This window comes from Oncorhynchus mykiss, chromosome 26, assembly GCF_057628025.1.
Source record: "Oncorhynchus mykiss isolate SJ-2025 chromosome 26, ASM5762802v1, whole genome shotgun sequence".
Lineage (NCBI taxonomy): Eukaryota > Metazoa > Chordata > Actinopteri > Salmoniformes > Salmonidae > Oncorhynchus > Oncorhynchus mykiss.
Genome location: NC_143047.1, coordinates 21,989,438 through 21,990,000, shown reverse-complemented (window position 1 = coordinate 21,990,000; position 563 = coordinate 21,989,438).

Sequence of the window (563 nt, the reverse complement as noted above, 5' to 3'; positions counted from 1 at the left end):
CTGTCTTAGGTCAGTTAGGTTCACCACTTTATTTTAAGAATGTGAAATGTCAGAATAATAATAGAGATAATTATTTATTTTCGCTATAATTTTTTTCATCACATTCCCAGTGGGTCAGAAGTTTACATAGACTCAATTAATATTTGGTAGCATTGCCTTTAAATTGCTTAACTTGGGTCAAATGTTTTGGGTAGCCTTCCACAAGCTTCCCACAATAAGTTCACTGGGTGAATTTTGGCCCATTCCTCCTGACAGAGCTGGTGTAACTGAGTCAGGTTTGTAGGCCTCCTTGCTCGCACACGCTTTTTCAGTTCTACCCACAAATGTTCTATAGGATTGAGGTCAGGGCTTTGTGATGGCCACTCCAATACCTTGACTTTGTTGTCCTTAAGCCATTTTGCCAAAACTTTGGAAGTGTGCTTGAGGTCATTGTCCATTTGGAAGACCCATTTGCAAACAAGCTTTAACTTCCTGACTGATGTCTTGAGATGTTGCTTCAATATATCCACATAAGTTTCCAACCTCATGATGCCATCTATTTTGTGAAGTGCACCAGTCACTCC